Source organism: Sorex araneus, chromosome 4 (genome assembly GCF_027595985.1).
Source record: "Sorex araneus isolate mSorAra2 chromosome 4, mSorAra2.pri, whole genome shotgun sequence".
Lineage (NCBI taxonomy): Eukaryota > Metazoa > Chordata > Mammalia > Eulipotyphla > Soricidae > Sorex > Sorex araneus.
Genome location: NC_073305.1, coordinates 134845300 through 134857294, shown reverse-complemented (window position 1 = coordinate 134857294; position 11995 = coordinate 134845300). Strand labels below are relative to the sequence as shown.

Below are 11995 nucleotides of genomic sequence, written 5' to 3'. Positions count from 1 at the left end.
AGGGTGAGAGAGAGGCGCCTATTAATCCAGGTGTCTTAAGACTAGAGTTGAAGAAGGCCTTGGGACCAGGAATATAACTCAAAGGTAGAGCATTTGCTTCACATGTGTGAGTCACTGTGTTCCACCAGCACATGAGAAAAAATTAAATTCAAGTTAACTCTTACCTGGACGGGAGTTGGGAGGAAGAACACGATCACAAAGGTCATGTCCAGGTGAGGCTCATCCACTGCATTCTTTGTGTGCTGTGATTTCCCCAAATGTGGCAAAACTGCAGATCTGCGGTGGAGAGGGGGCTCTATGGAAAGAAGAGAGAAAGAAAGAAAGAGGGGGAAAGAGAGAGAGATCATTACAGGAGAGTTTGGGAGAATGACTGGGCCACTCATGATGCCCCAGCACAGCCTGTGCTTATATTCCAAAGGCTCCCAGGAACATTCAGGAGGTCTTCACTATAGCTCTCAGGAGAGTGACTCACAAACCTACAAAGTGAAGCTACAGGATGGTTCTGACCTAGCTCTAGTCCCACACAGGTCCCAGGCATTCTTCCTCACCTGTCTGAAGGAAATGGATTTCCTGTTCAGATGTACTCTTTCATGTATTTCTTTAGGTTCTCACCAGAAGTACAAGACTGGCACCCCAAATTTGATCTGATGTCTGTGAAAGGTTCTACAACCCAGTGCTGACTTGGCAACTCATGGCCAGGGCCTTTGCTTATACCTATACAAGGATGCTGCCTCCCTAATGGGCTTTAGGAAGTGCTGTGCTGCCGTGCAAAGGGTATTTCAACCCTCGTTGACATGGCATTATAGAACCATAATCCTGCCTTGGCTCCTCTATTCAACACATAGACCTATACTTCCACATTCACACATTTTCATATACACATGTTTCTATACACACATTTGCACAGACTCGTTTACATAACAAGACGTACTCCCTATACCACTCCATTCTCTGCATAGTCACTTAATCACTCAATATCCATTATTGTGTCACTAGAGTATCGGCTGTGATTTTATAGTGGAAGACAATGAAGGTCATACAATTTGCCATTCAAAACCATATTCTTGTGTGTGTGTGTGTGTGTGTGTGTGTGTGTGTTTGGGGTGAGGGATTCTTTAAATAGAGTGATAGCTCATATGTCATGAGTGCGTTGAGAGTGTTTTTGTCTGTAAGCAAGGGGTGTGGTAACTTACTGTTCCATGAAAACTTCTATGTTGAGATAGATGGCGAATATCAAAGAACGGCCACGCACCATGATAACCAGTATTACACAACAAGACTCCCTCTCACACAAGTTCAAATCCTGAGAATTTTTTCTTTCTTTTTTTTTTTAAATTTGGGGAACAGAGTTTATTCCACCTTGCGCCTCAACTCCTAAATCCTTATCGTGAGCATACTCTGGACCCTTCTCTGGTTAATTTTATTATTTTTTTCTTTCCTTTCTGGTCCTGATTCCACTGGCATTTCCCATTCTTCCCGCCTCCACCCAGGTCTTCTATATAATGTACTTCATATTTTCCCAAATGTTATTTATCCTGTTATTTTCTACTGGCACAGCACAGCAAGATAATGTTTGTCTGTGATTCATTTTTATTAAGCACTGTAACACTGTTGTCCCGCTGTTCATAGATTTGCTCGAGTGGGCACCAGGAATGTCTTCATTGTGAGACTTGTTACTGTTTTTGGCATATCGAATATGCCACAGGTAGCTTGCCAGGCTCTACCGTGCAGACGGGATACTTTCGGTAGCTTGATGGGCTCTCTGAGAGGGACGGAGGAATCAAACCGGAACCTGGATTGGTGGAGTGCAAGGCAAACACCCTACCCGCTGTGCTATCGCTTAAGCAGCCATAAAAATTTTTGGTGATATCTGCTGTGGCACTTAAGAAGTCAAATGATGTAAATATGTTTAATTTGGTAGTAGCACTTATTCTACAGAAGCATTTATTCTACTCTTTTGAATGTACACACATAGAAGTTAGCTCACAAGACCATATTCTTGTGTGTGTGTGTGTGTGTGTGTGTGTGTGTGTGTGTGTTTGAGGGTGAGGGATTCTAAATAGAGAGATAGCTCATATGTCATGAGTGCATTGAGAGTGTTTTTGTCTGTAAGCAAGGGGTGTGGTAACTTACTGTTTCATGAAAACTTCTATGTTGAGATTTTGTCTGGCTGGCTGAAGCCCATGTTTGGGCTTCTGGGAACCCAGCTCCATTTGTCCTGTCTGCACTGCAAACCTCTGAAGGGAAGACCACCACACCAGCTTCTTAGGAGCTTTCTCCTATTTAGTGCTCCCTCCATTTAACTTCCAGTTCCTTCCCCCAAAGGGTAGACACATGATTACCGGAGTGGAGTCAATGACAAAACACTATCTGGAACCAGAGTCAGAAAGCCCAGAGGGTGCCTTTTTCAGACAATTGCCTTGCAGCTGCTGAGAAACCCTTGTGCAGAATTGCTCATGAAGAGTGAGAAGGAGAAGTGTCTTTCTCTAGAAATATAACAGTGAATCTCCTCAGATGGTCATATTTCTTCATAAGCAAGTGCACTGGTGTTAATCTGTATCCTCTCTGTTTTGTTTTGCTTCCTATCACTCTGCCAACCAATTATAAATTCTGGAATAATTTATGTAAATTATTAAAATTTATATGATAGTTATATAATATTATAGAACCATCTTTATATAATGTTAAATATATCATATTTAAATAACAAAACAAGACTACATTTTATTATGCAACAAAATAGAGAAGAGTGACAGGCAGAGATAAGGGGTGTGTGTTTTGTGAGTGTATGTGTGTGTGTATGCATGTGTGTGTGTGTGTGTGTGTCCTTCTGCCACTCCTATGTAAGAGTGGAGTTGGAAAGAAATCACCCTTAAATCAAGGAAAAGCCACCATCTTCTCATTTTCCTTTTACCCATTCACGCCGTACTCAAGGACTAAAGGCAGTGGAGCACAAACCCAGCACCCTGATCTTGGAGACCACTTGCCCTCTGGGTTTCTAATCCACCAGCACTGTTGCCCACTTCACCCTCTTGTTTATTGACTCAAGGGGAGACTCGATCATTAGTAAGTGTCAAATAACCAGAGGATCATGGTTCTTTAGGGACCAAATTGAGTGATTCATCTTGCAAACACTGTCTCAGCAACAAATATGGAGCGCAGTGCTGAAGAGTTTTGGGTAGTCTACTTGAATTAGCAAGTAAAAGCTTGCTAATTTTAAAATCTTTAAGCCTCTTAGAATCTTAACAATTCCTAGTTTCTGAAAGAACATCCACCAGAGGATGGATGTTGTACCCTTGTCTGTGCTTCAAGAAAGTTTTCCCTATTTCTAAGTGCTTTATCCCCAAATTGAAATTCAATTAAATGGTTTACTCCCTTTGTTCTTGCCCCAGAAGTGGGTACGGTTCAAAGAATGTTGCTTAGACCTTGGGTTAGCATTAAAAGACAGGAGGAGTCAGGGATATGACTCAGTGGTAGAGCACACGCCTTGCATATATGGAGCCCAGAATTTGATTCCCTGCTCTACAAAAAATAATCTGTGAGGTCCTATGTGCCAGAATCAGGATTCCTGAAACAGGTAGTCAAAGGTTTACATATTCTAAGGGGGACATTTTCATATTCCTCTAAAGAACTAGAACCTGAGGTAAAAGGTTGTACCAGGGTGTGAGGGGTGGAGGGAGAGGAAGCAGAGTGACTGGGAATAGAGAAGTAATGGAGAGGACAGAGGGAGAGAGGTAGAGGCAGAGCGGGTGGAGAGCAAGTTTAGTGGAGGTTGGGTAGGAGAATGGAGAAGAGTGCAGGAGATGTAGCAGAAAGCTGAGTAAGCTGGAGATCAACAGAGAAAGATTATGGCCAGCCTTCCCCATCACAGGCATTTTCTTTCTTTCTTTTTTTTTTATTGAATCACCATGTGCAAAGTTACAAAGCTTTCAGGTTTAAGTCTGAGTCATACAATGCTCGAACACCCATCCCTTCACCAGTGCACATATTCCACCACCAAGAATTGCAGTATACCTCCCCCTTCCCCCAACCTTTCCAGCCCCCCACCCTGCCTGTGTAACTGATAAATTTCACTTTACTCTCACTTTACTTTGATTACATTCAATATTTCAACAAAAAAATCACTATTATTGTATGGAGTTTCTCTCCTCTAAAGTCGGACCTGCTGAAAAGGAAGCATTTGATAATTTGTTTTCCATTGCTGAGAATGGAGAGATATGAGGTCGAGTGTCCACACTAGTGGCTGCACGATTTTGTATTTCTGTATTTTAGTATTTAAGTAACTAAGTCCAAAGAAATATCTGCAAGAAATTGCATCATTGCAAGCTTGTACCTCTCAGCTACTTTATATTCCACATATGAGTGCAATCTTTCTATGTCTGTCTCTTTCTTTCTGACTCATTTCACTCAGCATGATACTTTCCATGTTGATCCACTTATATGCAAATTTCATGACTTGATGTTTTCTGACAGCTACATAGTATTCCATTGTGTAGATGTACCAGAGTTTCTTTAACCAGTCATCTGTTTTGGGGCACTCTGTTTTTTTCCAGATTGTGGCTATTGTAAACAGTGCTGCAGTGAACATAGAAATACAGATGTCATCTCTACTATACCTCTTTGCCTCTCCGGGATATATTCCCAGGAGTAGTATTGCTGGGTCAAATGGAAGCTCAATTTCTAATTTTTGGAGAATTGTCCATATTGTTTTCCAAAAGGGCTGGACCAGTCAGCATTCCCACCAGCAATGAAGGAGAGTCCCTTTCTCCCCACATCCACTCCAACACCGGTTGCTTTTGTTTTTTGGTATGTGTGCCAGTCTCTGTGGTGTGAGATGATATCTCATTGTTGTCAAAATGGCAATACTCCCCAAAGCATTGTACAAATTCAATGTGATCCCTATAGGGATACCCTTGACATTCTCCAAAGAAATGGAGCAAGCGCTCCTGAAATTCATATGGCACAATAAGTCCCCACGAATAGCTAAAGCAATTCTTGGGAAAAAGAAAATGGGAGGAATCAACCTCCCCAACTTCCAACTCTACTACAAAGCGGTAGTAATTAAAACAGCATGGTAATGGAACAAAGGCAGAGCTGCAGACCAATGGAACAAGGTTGAATACGCTGACACACACCCCCAAATATACGATCATCTAATCTTTGATAAGGGAGCAAGAAATGTGAAGTGGTGCAAGGAAAGCATGTTTAACAAACTGTGCTGGCAAAACTGGACAGTTAAATGCAAAAAAAAATGGGCTTAGACCTCCACCTACCACCTTGTACAAAAGTCAGATCAAAATGGATTAAAGACCTCAACATCAGACCAGAATCCCTAAGGTATATTGAAGACAAGGTCGGCAAAACCCTCTACGACATTGAAGACAATGGTATCTTCAAAGATGACACGCAACTGACCAACCAAGTGGAAACAGATAAATAAATGGGACTATCTCAAACTAAGAAGTTTCTGCACCTCCAAAGAAACAGTGATCAAAGTACAAAGACAGTCTACAGAATGGGAAAGGATTTTCACCCAATACCCATCCGATAAGGGGTTGATATCAAGGGTATATAAAGCACTGGTTGAACTCTACAAGAAGAAAACATCCAACCCCATTAGAAAATGGGGCAAATAAATGAACAGAAATTTTCCCAAGGAAGAAATCCAAATGGCTGAGAGGCACATGAGAAAATGTTCAACATCACTAATCATCAGGGAGATACAGATCAAAACAACCATGAGATACCACCTTACACCACAGAGAATGGCACACATCAAAAAAAACAAAAGCAACCACTGTTGGAGAGGATGTGGTGAGAAAGGGACCCTTCTACACTGCTGGTGGGAATGCCGACTGGTACAGCCCTTCTGGAAAACAATATGGACACTTCTCAAAAAATAAGAAATTGAGCTCCCATTTGACCCAGCAATACCACTACTGGGAATATACCCTAAAGAAGCAAAAAAGTATAGTCGAAATGACATCTGTATGTATATGTTCATCGCAGCACTGTTTATAATAGCTAGAATCTGGAAAAAACCCGAGTGCCCGAGAACATATGAGTGGTCAAAGAAACTCTGGTACATCTATACAATGGAATACTATGCAGCTGTTAGAAAAAATGAAGTCATGAACTTTGCATATAAGTGGATCAACATGGAAAGTATCATGCTAAGTGAAATGAGTCAGAAAGAGAGAGACAGACATTGAAAGATTGCACTCATCTGTGGAATATAAAATAGCAGAGTAGGAGACTAATATCCAAGAATAGTAGAAATAAGTACCAGTAGGTTGGCTCCATGGCTTGGAAGCTGGCCTCACATGCTGGGGAAAAAGGCAGCTCAGATAGAGAAGGGAATACCAAGTAAAATGTGGTTGGAAATCCCGCCTGGGAAGGGAGATTCGTGCTGAAAGTAGACTAGAGACTGAACACAATGGCCACTCAATACCCCTATTGCAAACCAGAACACCCAATTGGAGAGAGAACAAAAGGGAATGCCCTGCCACAGAGGCAGGGTGGGGTGGGGGGGAGATGGGATTGGGGCGTGGGAGGGAAACTGGGCTTATTGGTGGTGGAGAATGGGCACTGGTAGAGGGATGTGTATGCGAACATTATATGAGAGAAAAACAAGCTCAAAAATGTGTGAATCTGTATCTGTACCCTAATGGTGATTCACTGAAGAATAAAATAAATTTTAAAAAATTAAAATAAAATAAAACAAAATCTACTCCCCCCCAAAAAAAGTGCTAGAAAGATAGTATAACTGGTAAGGTGCTTGCCTTGAATGTGGCCAACCCAGATTCAACCCCTAGCATTACATATGCTCCCCAAGCACTGCCAGGAGTGAGCACAGGAGATGGGAGGAGAAGGGAGGGGAGAGAAGGGGAGGAGAGGAGAGGGAAGGAGAAGAGAGGAAAAGGAGGGAAACAGAAAAGAAGGAGGGGAAGAGAGAGACAAGATTTCAAGTGAACTTCTTCTATCTCAATCATACCTTACTTAGTCCATTATAATTCCATCTTCCATGAGCATGGACCCAGGGGCACATGCCCAGATGGAAAGGAACGCAGAAGGGCCAAGCATATTCCATTTTTCCCTTACTTAAGAACTTGTCCCTTGAAATACTTAGGACAGTTTCAGAATTTCTTTTCTCATATGGAAAAAGAACTGCTTGAATGCATCAATGACCCCTCAGATCTAGAAAATAAAGGCTTAGGAGAAAACGTCAATCCCGCTGCCACATGGGCTCAGCTGCCCTTCCCACTTCCTCTCCCTCTGCTCTTTGTCAAACTCACTTCATTTCCCCTGAAAAGTCCAGAGGGGTTTTCTACCCCCATTGAGGTTTTTGTTTGTTTGTTTGTTTGTTTTTCCCACCCCTGCTGTTTCTGCCACAGCCTCAACCTGGGTGCTCCTTGTATCCTATTGGATTTGTTCAGATGCTGCTGGATCCTCAGATCTGACTTCCTTCACGAAACCTGGTCACTCTAGAGTGAGTCAACTGGAGCCTCACTCTGTTGTCTGGGCCCACTGACTCCCCATCACATTTTAGTGGAGTCGGCCTGGTGGATCAGTCAACTGTGCCTAAGCCTGCTTTTCTCCTCCACATTCTTAAGCTTCCTGCGAGTGTCATCCACATCTCAGTTTATATCATGTACTACCCAGCACGGCATCACTCATTGAGCAAAGCTCAACAGTTGCTGGAGAATGCAAAGGCAAGCTGTGTTGGCTTATGAAAATAAACAGAAATGTCAAGCCTAATCTTACCCACTTTCAATGCAAGGGGCACCCCTGGATCACTTTTATGAGAAAAAATATCAGTTGTTTAAAATTGGAAATGAATTAGCGAATGAAGAGAGAGATGAAGAATGTTCAGCCTCTCTGGAATGTGAGGAGGAGTTTGCAAAAATAAGAAAGCAATGCCAAATCTGGAAAACCAAATTAGAAAATATAGAAGAACTTACAGGGATCATTGTTGCCAAAGACTCAGTGGGACATACATTCTCTGGGCTGCTGGCAATGCAGTGTCTTTCTCTAAGTAATTTTATAAAATGGATCAAGAGCCTTAAAAATCTTTGTTCAGTCTAATCCAGCAATTCCAAAAAGACTGTGATTCAAACAGAGTTGTATGTATTGCTATGTTCCTTATAATATATCACTGTCATCCCGTTGCTCATCGATTTGTTCGAGCGGGCACCAGTAACGTCTCTCATTGTGAGACTCATTGTTACTGTTTTTGGCATATTCAATACACCCGGGTAGCTTGCCAGGCTCTGCTGGGCGGACTCGATACTCTCAGTAGCTTGCTGGACTCTCCGAGAGGGGCGGAGGAATCGAACACGATTCACCCACGTGGAAAGGTGAACACCCTACCGCTGTGTTATCGCTCCAGCCCATTATAATACATAAGTTTTTAATAATCTAAATTCTAACAATATGGAAATAGTTCAAAAAATAAGATATAGTATGCTGTGTACTAAAACTTAAAAATCTCATCCCTGATTGTCTTCTTTGGGGGAGTGTTTCCCGTTCTCCCAGACTGGTGTTGGATGCCCATATAATTTTTTGCATCTTTTCCTCTAACACAATGGTCATTTCAGTTCCAGATGGCATGCTATCTGATCATTGGATTCGTGGCAGCCTATCAGCAAACCATCATGCCTACCAAGTATGGAAACTATGTTTGTTTTGCTCACTTATGTCCCTAGCATTTGGTTCCATGCACTGCCTGTGGTAAGTACTTAATAAAAACTGGTTGGAAGAATGAAAAACAATTGGATGGTTAAGGGAAACGTTAGTATTTAAAAACAAATGCAAAAAAATCCAAGTCACTCCAACTATAGAATCAAGGTTGACATTCCTGGAAATATTCTCAAACTATATTCAAAGAATGATGGGTAGGTCACAACATCTTTGGTCACAAGATCTACTGCAGGAGGCACAATTGGTCCAGATTGTTGGGGCAGCAAGGAGGGTAAGTTATGGCCATCCTAGAAGAGCTAGGCTTCTCGAATGGCTGCTGGTGGGTTGTGTTTGTTTCATTTTTCAGTAGGGTTAACTCCTGAAGGCACTTACTTACCCCAGGTGGTTGTGGGCCTGCAGTTTGTTTTCCTGGAAGTGCTGGGGTCCACTCAGGCCACCAGGGCCATATGAAATGGCAAGGGGAGAGCCAAAGGCAGCAAGAGAAATGGTGTTGGTTTGGGGGTCATGGGGTGCTAGGGAGATGCAATGCCGGGGAGATACAGTGCTGGGTACCAAACTCAGGGTTCTGTAAAAGCTATGGGAATGTGCTCTTGCACTTACACAATCTTCCCAGCCCCAGTGATGGGGTTTCTGAGTCCTAGTGACATTCTTAGATCTTCCTTCCCCTTGGAGTCAGACTTGCATCACCATCTGAGGCCTCTCCTGCTGCCTTTGGTCCTCCCCCCACTGTTTCAAATAAATCACTTAGCGTATCTAATCTCAGCTGGGAGTTTGTCAAAGAACACAAATGACATCTTGCTTTCAAAATTTAAAAACATATTATTTACTTTTCTTGAATGAAAATTACATCAACACCAGCAAAACTCAAACAGCACCAAAAATTTGAATGTTTTAAATAGAAAGTTGTTCTCAGATCTCCCTTTTTTTTCTATGTAAATTTCCATTTATCTCTTGGATGTTCACTCTTCCATACCATAAAGCACATTATTTTTACATTGCTTTTGTTGCTTAAGATTGTATCTTGGCTATAATTCTGTGACTGCATGTATCACATCTCATTCTTTTCATCATTCTGAAGTATTATATAATGGTTTTTATACTGATGAACAATGAAGTATATACAATCTTTTGTCATGACTATTGTATATTGTTTTTTCATTCATGTACAAGTTTATCTAGACATTCATTTAAGTGACTTGCTAGAAGTAGACTTTCTGGATTGAAAGGAAGTTTGAAAAAACTTTGCTGAATTGCTTTCCACAGAGGTTAGACCAATTTATCCTGACACCAGTATGACCTCGAATCTTGCCAACATAATATTCTATCATTCTTTTTATCCCTCCTGTCTGACAAGTTAAAAATGTAGTCTTGCATTTCTCTTATTATAAATGAATTTAAGAATCTTTTCATACTTTAAGGCCCATTTTGTTCTTTCTGTGAACTGTCTATTCACATCTTTGCTCATTATTCCATTGGATGTTTTAACTTTTTAAAATTGATCTGTAAGAGTTCTTTATACTTTTTTGATTTCATTCTCAGCACCACATATGGTCTTCCCAGCCAGGAGTGATCCCTTGAGCACAAAGCCAGGAGCAAACACTGAGCACTGCCAGGTGTGGCTCCCCCCCAAAAAAAACAAACAAAAGAGGGTTCTTTATACTATAATAAGTTTACACTTAAGATATTAATATGCTAGATCTTTCCCAGTTAGAATTTGACTTGTCTTATCAGGAAAAAAAATTTAAATTAGTCATATTTATTGTTCTCTTTCATTTAGAGCTTTGCGTTTTGAGTCATACTTAGAAAAGAAATCTTTATTTTGAGATTATAAAAACTCCTAAAATATCTGCAAAAAAATAGAATAATTCATAAATTTGCATGTAATCCTTGTGTAGGGGCACTTCTAATCTCAGTATTATTCCAATTTTAATGTATCTACTGCAAAATTGATCATTAATATCTTTTAAAATTAAAAAAATTACCCATCTTCCTTCCTTCCTTCCTTCCTTCCTTCCTTCCTTCCTTCCTTCCTTCCTTCCTTCCTTCCTTCCTTCCTTCCTTCCCTTTCCTTCCTTTCCCTTTGCTTCCCTTCCCTTCCTTTCTTCCCTTCCGTCCCTTCCTTCCCTCTTTAATTATGTTGCCATAAGCTGTGAATAAGGGATTTGTGGACAGGATCAGCCAAAACCTTTTCCTTTCCTCTCTCGGTATAGGCGTGTAATGAGTTCTGACCAATGGACTGAAAGGGAAAGCAACGTAACCCTCTTTGTGTTCTCATTTTACCTGCCAATCTATTCACCATGGAGAAGACTCTTAAGAGCTAGAACAGTGCTGAGCAGCAGAAATCAATGTAAGTCATGGAAGTGCGGCCACCAGGGACTGGAGATACAGCTTAACAGGCTGGAAGCATGTTTTGAAGGTCTGGATTTGATTTCCAGCACTACATGGTCCCCTGAGCACTGTCCAGAGCAGCCTCTGAGCACCTGTAAGTGTAGCCCCAAACCCCAAAAACCTGGCCACAGGTTTTTTTTAAAAGAAAAAGGGGGAAACTTATATTAATGACTATGAAAAAGATTGTACAATCTATAAACACTTATTCTGTTAAATACTGAGAACTGTGGGGTTTATTTGTTATAGCAGTTAGCAAGACTTTATATAGCTCATGCAGACCTATATTTTGTACTTGCCTTCTAACTTGTTCTAATAACACCTAGAAAACAGTTGAATTATCACCAGGAACTTGAAAATTTCCTTTTTCATAATCTGTGTATCCATATGCTTCAGGATTTATTCCTTGTCTTTCAACTCAGGTATATTTATTTATTTAATATTTACAGATAAAAATTGATCTACTTATAACCTAAAATCATACTATTTTATTTCCAGACGCTCCCTCAGCTTCTGTGGTAGGCAGAATGATAGATTCACGATCTTCCCATAATAAGGTCATATTATTTAGCACAGTTGAACTTAACTTAGAGAAATTACTTCAGAAAAGCATGATCAAATAATCAGGTGAAACCTGGGTAGAGCTGGGATTTTCCTGGAAGCAAACTCCACATGGAAAAGAGAATCAACATGAAGGAGATTCTCTATTGCTGGCTTGAAGAATGGGGGGGAGTGTGTGGTCTATGAAAAGAGAGGTTTCTAGGACCAGTGAACTCTGACTGACATTCAGGTAAGAAATGGGCCAGAAAGAACTTAGTACAGGGAGTTTAGGCACTTTCTAACCCCGTATCTAATCCCCAGAACCACACATGGTCCCTCAAGCACCACCAGGAGTGATCCCTGAGCATAA

General features: G+C 41.1%; 1 pseudogene; it reads right to left on the bottom strand.

Annotated features, from left to right (window-relative positions):
* Positions 1 to 10550: 10550 nt before the first annotated feature.
* Positions 10551 to 10650, bottom strand: LOC129404580 (U6 spliceosomal RNA; annotated as a pseudogene).
* Between the last annotated feature and the right edge of the window lie 1345 nt (positions 10651 to 11995).